Source organism: Vicia villosa, linkage group LG1 (genome assembly GCF_029867415.1).
Source record: "Vicia villosa cultivar HV-30 ecotype Madison, WI linkage group LG1, Vvil1.0, whole genome shotgun sequence".
Classification (NCBI taxonomy): domain Eukaryota; kingdom Viridiplantae; phylum Streptophyta; class Magnoliopsida; order Fabales; family Fabaceae; genus Vicia; species Vicia villosa.
In genome coordinates this window covers 30,599,850-30,614,692 of record NC_081180.1, presented here as the reverse complement: position 1 = coordinate 30,614,692, position 14,843 = coordinate 30,599,850, and the positions used below count along the sequence as shown (strand labels likewise).

Genomic DNA, 14,843 nt, shown 5'->3' with positions numbered 1-14,843 from the left:
TAATGAAATCCGATGTTAATTGGTTCGAACAATATATTTTCAAAATTTTATCCGCGAGTCCGTCTATCCGAACCAACCATATTAGTTCATATAAGTTATATAATCATTATCATGGAAATAGTATAAGATATTCAATTTAAAAAGAAGAAAAATTGAAATGTCATTCGTGACATTTAGAAACTATATGAAAAAAAATTACAAATTTATATTATTATAAAAAATTAATCTAATGTATCATCAATCCAACTTAAATTAATTCGTTGTTATTTGGTTTAGTTCGATTTGAATTTTACCAAAAAAAATTATGGAAATACAATTCAAACCATTTCATATATTTTTTATTTAGTATTAAATTTTTTCAAAACCAAACTAAATCGGCTGACGATACCCCTTGTTACTAATCCATACAAATACCATGTGTCATTATTTGTTTTGCGTGGAAGATTTAAATTGAACTCAATTTCTAATTATTTGTTTCACCTAAAGAGCCTCCTACGTGCCATTAAAATTTGGGTCTAGATTTGGTGTTAAATTGATTTTGAAAATTAAAATTGAACCCGCCAACGGATAATATTTGGTAAAGTAGGTCCTTGAGCTTAGACAAATGGCGAGTCCTCGTGCATGAATTGGGATTTTATGGATTATTAAGCGACAAGACCATGTGCATAGGTGCCAAGATCCCATGCTTTCGTTTGGTTTACTTCTTGTTTGGGTATGAAAACGGTGCTTCTTGCTTGGTCCTTTTGTCAGTTTGTGGAGGAACATGTATAAAAGTCCAAGGTTTTGATTCTAGGTTTTTTTTAGATGCATATATGTAACATATACCGGTAATTTTTAACCATGAATTTAGAGTTGTTAAAATCCACTACCCGACCTGCCTTCCCCTAAATGAGCCAGTCCTGGCGTGTCTTAGGTTCTTTAGGGATGCATTAAATTTATTTTTTAATAATATAGATTGAGAATTATTATCCGAGCTCGATACTAGATTAATTTTGGGCTATTCGACCTTAAACAAGTTTTTTATTTTAAAAAATTAAAATTAAAATTCCATAATATTTATTATAAATAAATTTTAAAATTATATTATTTTAAATATAATTCATTTTTAATCCTATATTATCTCTTATAAATATTATAATTTGTTTCTAAATACAATATATGCTTAAATTGTAAAAAATAATACTTGAATATTTAACATAAAAGAAAAATTAATATAGTACGATGAAGTAATGTTGATTATATTAATGTATGATGTTTAAAAGAGAAATATTGAATAAAATAGAGATAAAATTTAGTGAGGTGAGAAAAATCATTTGTTATTTTGGAGTAAAACAATATAAATAATAATATATATATATTTTTAAATTTATAATTATGCGGACCTGTTAGGCTACCCACGACCCATATGAACAAACTCTAATGGGTAACGGACTTTTCAGGACTAGGTTAAAAAAACTACAAAATATATGCTCTAATTTTAAAGCACAAATTCTATGATTTTCTGCCCGACCCATATGGGCTAGTGCATTTTAACAGCTTTACATTAAATTAGTATTGGTTTGGTAACTAATTGATCTATTTTTCAGTCTGCATAATCAATTCTTGAATTTTCTTAAATGTAAGTATATTGTACGATTACTCCCTCCTTCTTATATTATAAGTGGATTTTACAATTTAAATTTATTAAATAATTAATATATTTGATTTATGTTACTTATAATATGGGACAAATGGAGTAATTGTTAACTTAGCTTAGTTGGTAAAAGTATGACAAAATACAAGGAAATCTTGAACCCAAAACCAATTTATGTACTATATTGATTGTTTATTTTATCTCTATTATGTTTTTATTATAGTTTTTCTCCTAGAATAAGTATTATATTAAATTGTTTTTTTGCCTATTAGAATGAGTATTTTTTTTATTCTTTTATTTTTCTATTAACTAGAGAGTAATTTCAATACAAAAATTAGTATTGAATAAAAACAATTATTATTTATATAATCATAATATATGTCTCTAATTGTCAATAAGGTGATTCATATATTAGCTAGGGAAAATCCCCAAACAACTCTAGAGTGTGTAAAGCAATTAATACTAGAAATGAGGATTTAGCCTTGGGACAAAAAAGTTGGCTTTACTCTGTCTCACATGTCAATAACATGTAGAGCCTTTTTGCATGTAATGGAAAATATATTAGACCCTTAATTAATTACTTATAGTCTACAAGCTCTCGCCTCTATTAACGGGATTCACCTCGTCCTTTTCACCTTTTCACATACTTTTTGCTTAAGACTCTACAAGCTCTTGCGTTCTCACAAGTTTAAGTCCCTTCTTTTTAATGGTATTCAATTCTATTTTTGTTTCCACTTTTTCCTTTATGCCGATAATTATGAATTTAGATGAGGAAGGGTAAGTTGATATAATTCTAAACTCATGAACACATAGTCTTGTGGAATCACTATTATAGGAATGTGAGGAATCCCAATTAGACAATTGATTGTAAATTAATGGAACTAAGAATGTTTGGCTGTTGCGAGAGTTCCATGAATGATACGATTTTAAAAATATATAATATGATCACGATGAAATTGCTAAATAATCGAGTAGAAATTTATCTAGTTTTGAATGTACACAAGAAGTGTATTTCAAACGTATTTAAGTGATAAAGATTCTATAACTACGGTTTTCATGTTTAATCACCAAGGAGGTCGTTTAGATACTTAGTCTAACACATACTTATTTTTAAATAAGAAATCGCTTCGAAGCAAGTAAATCCTACCCACTGCAATTTCTAGAAAAGCAATAAATCCTAAGCATACAATATCTATGCAATATATAAAAGAGACAAGGTTAGAGAGAGTGTATGCAAAATTTATAGTGGTTTGACTCATTCTTCCTCGCTAGAGTTTAATCCATTCTTCAATGGTTTCACCATTGAATATTCGTAGGGTCTTCCATTATTTTGTAAAGTTAATACAAGAGTATTTTTGGTACAATGAATAACTAACAACGTTGAACACTAAAAGCCAATAAATATTTTTAGCTAACACATATCTAAATTGATTTTCCCTTCTATTGTAGAAGAACATTGAATATGCTAATCTTTTAAGATATTCACTCGATCTTGATCTGAAAATCTTGCTAGACGTAAAGATTTTTCTTCAAGCTTCTATTCCCAAGCAAAATGTACTATGCACTATCGGTTCCTTTCTAAAGCCTTTGTTCTACCCAGAATGATTGAAAAACTCCTAACTTCATTTCACAACAACCTTTATACATTTCTACTAAAACCTTTAATGGAGTATGCATCTTTCTTCATAGATAGAGTATCATAGGTATATCCCTTAATCACTCTTTGAATCCATCTTTCTTCTTTGATCACGGTCTTTCAAGATGTAGCACTTGCTACCAAAGACAAGTACGTATTTAATATTTGGTTTTCTTCCTTTCCAAAGCTCATACAGAGTAGCTTTGGTTCTAGATTAAACGGTCACACGAATATGCATGTGACAAGCAGTGTTCATAGCTTCATCCCAAAATTGGTAAAAAGATTCTTTGCATGCAACATAACTCTAGTAACTTCTTGCAGGGTTCTATTCTAGCATTCTACAACTTCATTTTGCTGAGGTGTGATGGGTGCTTAAAAATTCATGACTAGTCCCTTAAGTAGAACAAAATTCAGAGAACTTGGAATTCTCAAATTCCTTGCCAAGGTCACTCCTTATCTTTATGATTTCACTTCCATTTTCTTTTTGAATACGTAGGAATAGCTCTTTGAAAACATCAAAAGTGCCAAATTTTTCTCTGATGAAGTTAATCCACGTGTATCTTGAATAATCATCCACACATCAAAAACATATATTTTCCCCCAAGAGTTTCCACGTGCATAGGCCCCATGAGGTTCATATGAAGTAACTCAAGAACTTTTGAGGTGGTCAGATGTTGGAGCTTCTTGTGGGGCATCTTGGTTTGCTTACCTATTTAGAAATCTCCATATATTTTGTCTTCTTCAATTTTCAACTTTGGAAAACCCCTGATGGCTTCTTCATATGTGATGTTCTTCGTGCTCTTGAGTTTAAGATGGCCAAGTTTTTGGTTTCATAACTTAGTTTCATCAATCTTGAATATCAAACATGATGAGGGTTGAGATATCCACATATAGAAATTGTCATTGGACTTGGAACCCTTCACTAACACTTCTTGCTCTTTGCTAGTGAAAATACATTCAATCTTGTTGAATTTCACATTCAGACCTTGATCACATAGTTGAATGATGTTAATCAATCTTGCAGTTAGACCTTTTACCACCAGCACATCCTCAAGGCAATGGAAATATGGACTGGCTAGTTTACTTATGCCCTGAATTCCTCCACTTGCTCTATAAAAAAATTAACATAAATATTGGAGTATGGTTTCAACTCTTCAAGATATGTCTTTTATATAGTCATGTTCCTGGCCATAGACCATCAAAATTCCAATCTTCTCTTGAGGAAACTCTAAGTGATGTATGAGTTATGAGACTTGTGGCTATTACTTTGGGCTTCATTTCTTAAACCTTCTGGCCCTATTTTTTAAATCTTTGGTTGACTATAGGATCGAGGATATCCATAGAGTATATAACACTAGGGCCTTATGTGTCCATATGTTCCACAATGATGACACCTCGAAGAAAAATTCTTGCAACTTCTGTATTGAAGGGACACGTGTTGAGAAGGTTGTTGAGACATGTGGTCCATTATCATAAACTTAGTTTTCTTCTCAGGAGTGACAAACTTCTTAGAAGGAATTTTTATTTTCTTGTTCATGGAGCTAGAATCAAATCATATTCCCTTCCTATTTCTTGACATCTTCCTAACTTCCAAGACTTCATCTAGCATACTTGAACCATTGTTCAACATACGTACAAAATTTCCATATGTTTAAGCTTGGAATTTAACAAAGTAAGTTCCCCTTCTAGACTTATGATGATTGAGACAAACTTCTCCATTTCCTTATGAAACACACATATGTTTTATTCTGCTGCTCTACAGGTATGCACGATTCTTCTCCCGTGGTGTAAAAGAGCCTATATGTTTCAACTAACTCTTCTTTAGTCACGTCTTTATCACTAGACTCGCCTTCAGACTCATACTTTCCAATGTAGGCCATTACTTTGTAAGTTGTTTCTCCTTCACTTTCATCATTAGAATCATACTAAGTGATTGACAATCCCTTCTTCAGTTTCTTTAGAAAATTAGGACATTAAGTTTTGATGTGACCAAACCATTCATATTCATGACGTTGAAATACTTTTTCTTTTGTTAGGTTGGTCTTCTTATTTTCTCTTGTTCTGAGGAATAATGTCAGACACGTTGTCTGGAACATTTGTCCACCATCTTCTATCCAAATTTCTTAAAGATTTGTTGAACTTTCTTCCAAAAAAAGGCTATAGCATATGATAGGCTTTCTTCGGTATCCTTCTCACCTTGATCCTCATTTTCTTGAATGTTGGATACGAAAGACACACCTTTCTTCATCTTCTTTTATCTTCCATTAATGGCCACTTCAAATTTTTGAACAGGGGCAATGAGCTCGTTAACCTTCAAGGTGCTTAAATCTTGAGCTTCTTCAATAGTTGTTACCTTCATGTCAAACTTCTTAGGCAAAGATCTGAGGACTTTTTTACCATACTCTTTTATGACATTTTCTCTCCCAAAGCAAATTATTTGTTGTCTATATCATGAATACGAATGTCAAAGTCAGATATGGATTCATCTTCCATCATTCTAAAATTTTCAAAGTTAGTTGTGAGGAGTTACAACCTTGACATACACACTTTTGATGTGTCATCATGTGCAGTGTTGAAAATATTTCATGCTTCTTTGCCTTTAGTATATGTGTTAATCAATCTTAACATGTTCTTGTCTACACTATTGAATATATTATTCATGGATTTGTTGTTTCCAAGAGCTTTATCATATTCATTTTTGGACGATTCAGCTTCATGCTTTAAGCTTGTTGTACCATCTTGAGAAGTGATCACAAGATGTTTACAACATTTAGCCACAACCTTCCAAATTTTTTTGTATGTGGATTTAATAAATGCAATCATCTTAGTTTTCCAATAATCATAGTTTGTGCCATCTGAAATAGGTGATTTGTTAACTGACCACCCATCCTTATTATTTTTCATTTGAATAGAAAATATCTTTCCTGGAGCTCACCCAAATAGAACAGGGTGTCTGCTATGTTACCAATTGAAATTATGTTCCTCATGAGACAAATGGTGAACCAGATGTATGAGACAACTTGTTTAACTTGTTAAACCAATTTTAATAAAATATGACAACAACAATGATTTAAAGTAAATAAATAAATAACATAAGAGAATTGATAACTCAGTTCGGCACAACCATACCTACGTTTGGAGAACTTCTAACCCAATAAAGGAAATTCATTCTTTATATAATTAGTACATAGTATTTAGAGGAAGAAGACTCTTGTTCAATGCCATTCTTCTTAATTATACCCTAGTATCTTTCTATTTAGGATCCGTTATATATAAGAGCCCTCTCACTTTCTGTCAATCACTAATCCTAATCATCAACATCAATAATTAGAGTGATGACTGTTGAATTACAACTCAACTAAACAAACCAACATTTATGCCTTATGATATGAATGTAGGCGCTAGTGTCATAAACAAGCAACAACATAAGCAAATGACTCAAATAAAACTTCACCACAAAGATCTTCAATTAAGCTCGTGGTCTTCATCGTTACAATGAGTGTCTTTAAATAGCAATCCATAGCTGGGCTTTTCTACGATGGGAATTTGAATTGTAATCACCAGATATTATGGAGATTTGGTTAAGATTTGTTTTTCCAAAACAGCTCCACTAAAAGATTGAACTCAAATTTAAATCTCCATAATTTAAATTTGATCTTATTAAATTATCAAACAAATATAAATAATCAGATTTCTAAAAGATAGCAATGAATATGAATGATACACAATCACAACATACACTCAGAACAACATCCAACATGGCCTGCTGACAAGGGCCAGATGTTGCACACATGCTGGAACATCTGGTTCCACATGTTCCCATTCTTCACCAAAACATCTAGTGCGTGTTGTTTTTCATAATGTAGTCAATCCAAAAGGAACAACACTAATGTATCTTGGATTTATCACTCATACTCAACCTTTAGAGTTGAGCACCACAATAATGATTTCTTGGTTCAAGGTTGAAGATAATGATGGTTATGTGAAGAGTCTCACACAACGCAATCTACATTTCACGAGGACAACATTCTAGGAAGTCTTTTACAAGGTTGAAACAAGGAGAATATGTGTTTATGAATGGAAAAACAAACATGGGTTTTTCTCAAGATTTGTGAAAATATGGATTGGTTTTATCTTACTTTTTCATAAAAGAACTCACTCAACAAGTTTGTATGAATGTGATCGAAGGAATGTAATTTTTTGTGGAGAAAATGACAAAAAGGATTTATACAGGGTTTAGGGTTTAGCGTATGTCTCGGTCTAACCCAACAAAGTACTAGCTCCGTTTTACAATAAATGTCGTTTTATGAAGAAAAAAAATATTTGTTTCACAATTAATATCATTATCTCTTTTCAAATTTAAAATGATTGTTATTTTTTTAATTGTATTATTCAATTATTATTATGTACACTAATTTCAACATATTAATAAGGTTAATTTAGTAAAAAGACAATGTCTTGTGATAAAATTATTGTATGTATACAAAAACCTAAACGTCATTTATTTTGAATCGGAAGGAATGGAGAAAGGAAGTAGTAGAAAAAGTTGATTATTATGAAAATCAAGTACATCTTGTTAATTGAGATAATATCATTTCTCTAAACCAGCAACATGATTTTGCCGCAAAATAATTGTAGGTTTGTCGTTTGTTGATCAATTGCTAATCAACACTTAACCTGTCGTCGACGTACTAAACTTTATGTGGAAGGCCAAAATACAACTTAATTTTGAATTCTCTGTTTCACCTAAAGGAGCCTCCTAGGGTCCAGATTTGGTGTTAAATTTATTATGGAAATTAAAATTGAACCCACCAACAGATAATATTTTGTAAAGTGGGTCCTTGTGCATGAATTGGAATTTCATGGATCATAATGTGACATGAACATGTGCATAAGTTCTAAGATCCCGTGCATTACTTTGGTTTGCTTCTTGTTTGGATATGAAAACGGTGCTTTATGTTGTCTTATTGTCGGCACAGAATAATATAGATGGACGAAAATACATGAGCCATCCTTTTGTTAGTTTGTGGAGGAACATGTAGAGAAGTCCAAAGTTTTGATTTTAGAGTTAATTGTATGCATCTATGTAACATTTATCTAATTCCTACTCAAGAAATTATAATTATTAGGTTTTATTGGATGCATCTATGTAACATGTGTCTAGTCATTCCTACCCAAGAATCATAACTATTTGGTACATAATTGATCTCCTTTTTCAGTGTGCATGTTCAATTCATGGATTCTTTTGGAAATTCGGTCACTTTAAATTAAAAATGTAACAAAATGAAGATCAAAGACAGTATATGTAAAAATATAGCTTTATATTGGAGTAGTTCAAATTTTTTACCACGAGAAATTTGTAGGGTTGTATTTTTTTTGCGTCGGAGTGTCGTCAAGAACAAATAAAAACTATGAGTAAGATTGAGTTTTTTTAAACAAACACAAGAAATTCTATTAAATTTTATGAAAGGGATAAAAGATGGAAGAAGAAGAAATATTAGGATTGATTGTAATTGTTTTTCTATTCACTTTCTTTATTAGGGTTTACATATTACAAGTGAATAACAACAATCAACCTCTCTCAACAACCTGAGAGAACTAGCAATTTATATACTACTATGATAAATTAGGATACAGGCTAACTTAAACAATTAAGCTAAACAAACAGGTCCAATTCGACATGCTAACAAACCTAACAATATCGACTACTGCATGCTAGAACACACTTCGACTATAACATGTAGAACTTCGACATCAACATGTGAATAGACTTGTACAACATGCTTAAACTCTATCCAACCAAGAAACTATCCTTGTCGAGATATTTGAGTTCGATCCAAAATTTCACATTTATAATATTGTTAACATTATCTCTTTGAAGAGAGGGCTCATTAGGGTTAGATGGAGTAATTTATATATGACTTTTTTAATTTTAAAAGATGGAAATGTGAGATATAATATGAACATAAGTAATCACCCATACTCATCCTCAAATCCACTCAATTTATATCAAAGTTGATGTTGACAACTAATATACTCATCTTAAGAATTTCTATGAACAATGAAGTATAATATTTTTGATTATGTAGTTGTTTTGATGATAGTTTGAAATGAAAAATATTTTTGGTTATGTGGTTGCTTTGATGGTAGATCGAAATATCAGTTGTACTTTATTATTTAGTGGACTTCAGGATGGTAGATTGAAAACTTAATGTAATGAAAATAGTGATAATGAAAAAAGTTGCATTAAGTACAACACCATTATATGCGATGGATTGCAAGAACAAAAAAAAAATGTTTTAAGGTTGGTTCCTTAATATAATACCTTCTCTTGTAATTTATAACATTATTTTCTTAAATGCATGCTTGTTAAAAAATGTTCGATATTAGTTAGGTAAGCATGAATCTAAGTTAGCAACGTTAATTTTTGTTGTTGTTTTTGTTGTTTTTGTTGTTGTTGATGTTGTTCTTCTTCTTCTTGTTAGAAATATTGAAAATAAATTCCGTTCTGTCTGTAGATACGTTAAACATTTTACTTGACAACAAAAACAACAAAGACAACAACAACTAACATTGCTAAGTTACATTCATGATTTTCTAACTAACAATAGGCAAGTTTAACATGTATGCATTGAAGAAAATAATTTTAGAAATTATAAGAGAAGAGATTACATTTAAAGAACCAACATTTATTAAAACATTTTTCTACTCTTTCAATACATCCTGAAAAATGGTGTTGTTGATATAAAATCAGTGAAAAAACCAATCAAGGTGAAAAGTGGACGATTTCACCTTGGTCGAAAACTTGTCAGAGGGAAAAAGTAAAAAAAAAAAAAATACATTATCCATTCAGTTACCTCGCCCACCAAACTTTGGTAAAATCTCTTTCTCAACCAAGATAAAAAATTGTAATAATGGTCAGCCATTCAATCGTAGTCGCAAGTTCTTCCAACCACACTTAAGGAATGCTTAATCTCGCACATCCTTTTTTTTTGGGTAGCTTTCAAAATTCAATCTTATACCAAATATGGTCCCAATATTTGAAACATATGAGTTTTCTTCAAGTAGGACAAAACTTGAAATAGAGGTTAATTTAAGTCTTCAACTCAAAGAATTCGCACGATAAATCAAATTGATGCTTTTGTTTCGTGTCAAATCAATTAATCAACTCATTATTATTAAGTAGATATTAAAAAGTAGTTAATCAGCTAATGGCAGACCATGATTATACACAGTTAACAAAATAATACAGTCATGTTGTTAAGAATAATAGTCACTCAATTTAGATCAATTGTTCTAAATATAATCTCAGTATTTTTTGAATTATTTAACAAATATTAAAGGTTTAAAAATGTTTAAGTCCTTTTAAATATAGGCTATTTCACTTTTAGTCCCTCCAAAAGTTTTTGTTAAAAGAATCATCATCCTAATATTTGTCGTTCACACTTTTGGTCTCTGATGTAAATCTGCTTAGCAGAAGGTGACATGGAAGTACAGGTAAATTTTTTTGCTATGTTGGTAGTTTTTGAAGTGGCCATGGTGGATTTATTTGGATGAAATTTTTATTATTTATAATTTTGAAATTCTCACTAAAAATTCATCTTCATGTGCCCTAATTCTTTCACATACTCATTCTTCCCCATTTTTCCTTCTTCCTCATTCTTTCCAACAGAAAACACTTTTTTTTTTCAAATTTCAAAGTTGTCTTCAAAGACAGAGTTAACCAATGTACCAACCAAGTCATCCTCATTTCTAAAAACTCGAGGTGGACATTTGTGTGGTTATGAAGGTCGAATGATATTGTATCAATGCAGGAAGGGACCTAACAAAATAAGCTTTTTGGGAGGGGTGATGACACATGTGATTTGTTCATATGGGATGAAGATATGTGAGAAAAAATATAGAAATGAAGATGCGAGCAACATGAATGAAGCAAGTTGATCTTCAATATCCTTTCCAGGTTCCACAATGTTCCTTGACTTGATCGTCATACGTCTATCACTCTTTCTTTTTTTTAAGTTGAACTTGATTGACCTTTTTCCCCTTGTATTTTTCTACCTTTTTTCTAAGTATGGCAAACCTACCCATAAGGTAATTCCCCATCCACTCAAATATGGTGATAATAGGTTTGTCCTTCTTTAGCAATATAGTGACATTAAATAACTCACTAAGATTGTTCATTAGAACATCACATTTAGAGTAAGATGAAAATGCATGCTTACACTATTTGTGTTAAAGAACAACATTTAACCATTCAAATGCATCTAAACTCATCTCCTTAATTTGCATCATCTTAGCTTCACGTGCTTTATGGTAGGTTTTCTTTGCTGCAACCATCATTAGATCTCTAAATAATATACTGTTAGAACAAGATTTGTTCTGATCAATTATCTTAGTTTTGATGATAACAATAATATGAATTTTGCTTAAGATAATATGGTACTCTAATCCAATGCAATTTCCCTTTCAGGAAATATATATAAAGAGTACGCATAATTCAGCGCTCAGAAGCTTTGTCTCAAATGGTTCAGCATGCAACATCAGAACATGGTCTGGCAAGACATCAGAAGATGGTCGAAGCAGAATCAGAACATGGGTCTATGGAAGCATCAGAAGAACAAGAGATCAGAAGCACTGAAGCTCAGAAGATGGTATCACGCTCAGAAGCACTTCAAGGTTAGAAGATCAGAAGATGCTATGCACCAAGCTGTTTGACTCTGATGATATTCAAACGCTGTATTCACAAACATCAGATCAGAAGAAAGTACAAGTGGCAAGCTACGCTGACTGACAAAAGGAACGTTAAAAGCTATTAAAGGCTACGTCAGTAGACACAGCGTGAACAAGGCTCGAGGTAGTTGACAAAAGCGTATAACATTAAATGCGATGCTGTACGGAACACGCAAAGCATTAAATGCACTCAACGGTCATCTTCTCAACGCCTATAAATATGAAGTTCTGATGAGAAGCAAGGTTAACGATTCTGCACCAAAACAACTTATATCAAACTTGCTGAAACGCTGTTCAAATCTAAACTCAGAATCTTCATCTTCATCAAAGCTCACTACATTGCTTTTGTAATATATTAGTGAGATTAAGCTTAAACGATTAAGAGAAATATCACAGTTGTGATTATCGCTTGTAAGAAGCATTTGTAATACTCTTAGATTGATTACATTAAGTTGTAAGGAACTAGAGTGATCGTGTTGATCAGAATACTCTAGGAAGTCTTAGGAGTGAACTAAGCAGATTGTAACTAGACTGATCGTGTTGATCAGTAGACTCTAGAAAAGTCTTAGAGGGTATCTAAGCAGTTGTTCCTGGAGTGATCAGTGTGTGATCAGAAGACTCTGGAAGACTTAGTTGCGGACTAAGTGGAAAACCATTGTAATCCGTGCGATTAGTGGATTAAATCCTCAGTTGAGGTAAATCATCTCTGCGGGGGTGGACTGGAGTAGTTTAGTTAACAACGAACCAGGATAAAAATAACTGTGCAATTTATTTTTATCTGTCAAGTTTTTTTAAAGCTACACTTATTCAAACCCCCCCTTTCTAAGTGTTTTTCTATCCTTCAATTGGCATCAGAGCGCCGGTTCTAAGGTGCAAGCACTTAACCGTGTTTAGAAAAGATTCAGGAAGAGAAAAACGCTTCAGTAAAAGATGGTTGATGAAAGTGAAAAGTCTACACCTACACCTGCATCTACATCTGGCTCTGCTGAGCAATACAACGGTAACAATGGTTATACTAGACCGCCGGTATTTGATGGTGAAAACTTTGAATACTGGAAAGATAAACTGGAAAGTTACTTTCTGGGTCTAGATGGTGATCTATGGGATCTTCTGATGGATGGTTACAAACATCCTGTAAATGCCAGAGGCGTAAAGCTGACAAGGCAAGAAATGGATGATGATCAGAAAAAGCTTTTCAGGAATCATCATAAATGCAGAACTGTTTTGCTGAATGCTATCTCTCATGCTGAGTATGAGAAGATATCTAACAGGGAAACGGCCTATGACATATATGAGTCCTTGAAAATGACTCATGAAGGAAACGCTCAAGTCAAGGAGACCAAAGCTCTAGCTTTAATCCAGAAGTATGAAGCCTTCAAGATGGAGGATGATGAAGACATTGAAAAGATGTTTTCAAGATTTCAAACTCTTACTGCTGGATTGAGAGTTCTTGACAAGGGATACACCAAGGCTGATCACGTAAAGAAGATCATCAGAAGCTTACCCAGAAGATGGGGTCCTATGGTGACTGCATTCAAGATTGCAAAGAATCTGAATGAAGTTTCTCTGGAAGAGCTTATCAGTGCCTTGAGGAGTCATGAAATAGAGCTGGACGCAAATGAGCCTCAAAAGAAAGGTAAGTCTATTGCATTAAAATCCAATATCAAGAAATGCACTAACGCTTTTCAGGCTAGAGAAGAAGATCCTGAAGAATCAGAATCTGAAGAAGAAGATGAACTGTCCTTAATCTCCAGAAGGCTAAATCAACTCTGGAAGACCAAGCAAAGGAAGTTCAGAGGCTTCAGAAGTTCAAAGAAATTTGAACGTGGAGAATCTTCTGATGACAGAAGATTTGACAAGAAGAAGGTCATGTGCTATGAATGCAATGAGCCTGGACACTACAAGAATGAATGTCCAAATCTTCAGAAGGAAAATTCCAAGAAGAAGTTTCATAAGAAGAAAGGTCTTATGGCAACCTGGGATGAGTCAGAAGATGACTCAGAAGATGAGCAGGCTAACTGTGCGCTGATGGCGACAGAAGATGACGGATCAGAATCTACATCAGAATCAGATTCTGAAGAGGTATTTTTTGAACTTACTAGAGATGAGTTAGTTTCCGGTCTAACTGAACTACTGGAACTCAAGTCTCAGATTAGTCTCAAATACAAAAAGCTGAAAAAGCAATTTGAATTTGAAACAAAGAAGCTTGAGTTGGAAAATTCTGAATTAAAAGAAAAACTTTTAAAATTATCCAATAATGTTGGATCTCCTTCTGATTCAGAAAAATCCACTCCTAGTCTAAACCATATTCTGAAAGAATATGATTTAAGTTTCAGGAAGTTCTTATCTAGAAGTTTTGGCAGAAGTCAGCTAGCTTCTATGATATATGCTGTGTCTGGAAACAAAAGAGTAGGAATTGGTTTTGAGGGTGAAACCCCATACAAACTTGAACCTGTTGATGAAATGAAATTAACATACAAGACATTGTATGATCAGTTCAAGTATGGCCACTCCCATGATATTAGGCACACTTCACATGCTCAAAGCTTTCACATAACACACACCAAAAAGCATGTGACACAACCTAGGAAATATCATGAAACTCACATTAAAAATTATCATGCTGTTCCTCCTTCTGCGTACAATGTTAAACCTAAGTTCAATCAGAACTAGAGGAGAACTAACAAGAAAGGACCCAAGAAAATGTGGGTACCAAAGAAAAAGACTATTTCTTTTGCAGATTCTCTTGGTGACAAAGAAGATAAAAGTCAACATGACATGTCTCCTGGACTCAAGTTGATCTCAACACTTGAAGGGAAGAAAGATTATCTTCCAAGTTCTGGT

General features: G+C 32.6%; 1 long non-coding RNA gene across 2 annotated transcripts; it reads left to right on the top strand.

The window, feature by feature from the left end:
- Positions 1-3,037: 3,037 nt before the first annotated feature.
- On the top strand, positions 3,038-6,143 carry LOC131603741 (uncharacterized). 2 transcript variants are annotated; one of them, XR_009284488.1, is made up of 4 exons: positions 3,038-4,941; positions 5,032-5,155; positions 5,306-5,452; positions 5,562-6,143. It is a non-coding gene; the product is annotated as an uncharacterized LOC131603741 (long non-coding RNA). The 2 variants fall into 2 exon arrangements; XR_009284486.1 differs by having other exon boundaries at positions 3,045-4,941; positions 5,306-6,143.
- Positions 6,144-14,843: the final 8,700 nt, after the last annotated feature.